Source organism: Carettochelys insculpta, chromosome 6, assembly GCF_033958435.1.
Source record: "Carettochelys insculpta isolate YL-2023 chromosome 6, ASM3395843v1, whole genome shotgun sequence".
NCBI lineage: Eukaryota > Metazoa > Chordata > Testudines > Carettochelyidae > Carettochelys > Carettochelys insculpta.
The window spans coordinates 117,761,043-117,761,754 of NC_134142.1; positions in this window are offsets into that span (position 1 = coordinate 117,761,043).

The following is a 712-nucleotide window of genomic DNA, read 5'->3' on the forward strand; positions in this document are numbered from 1 at the left end:
CATTTGCTTGCTCGCAGTATGGTGTGTGGCTCCCACACAAGCCTCTCTCGTTCTTGTTGTCTGGCTTGTGGTTGCAGTCTCCAGGAAGCCACCTCAGCATCAGGGGGTGGGGCGAGAGCCCCCAGCCCGGTGCCGAAAGGCAGCAGGGACGGCTGCTACTTCTGCAACCTGCAGCAAGCCTGAGAGCAACGGGGCCAGGCAAAAGCAAAATGAGCTCGTGCAAGCGGGGTGCAGGCGACGTGTCAGGAGCCCCAGAGACCCAACCTCCCACGTACCAGGACCCCTGTCCCAAGAGCCCCCCCACAGGCTGTACATCAGGATTCGCACCAGGATCCCCAAAGATCCCCAGAGCCAGCTCACATCAGCATCCCGCCAAGCATCCAGCACCCTGATCACATGCCCAGATTCACCTTGTGCCTGGGCCACGAATCATGGTCCCCTCCCGAGACACAGCACCTGGGCCGCACATCAGAGTTCGCCCCAGGGCAGCCTGGGACCCCATACTGGGACCCCAATTTGCCACAGGATGCTGAGGGAGCACCACACTTGGACCACACATCCCAACTCACCCCCAGGGACCCAGGGACCCCTTGGCTGGGCCGCATGTCAGCACTTGCCCTGGGACCCCCCTGTACACTTGACTTTCTGGTCACACGTCCGTCCCACCCTGTCTCAAAGCGGTGCTTTCTGCCATGGCCCATGCAGCCTTCAG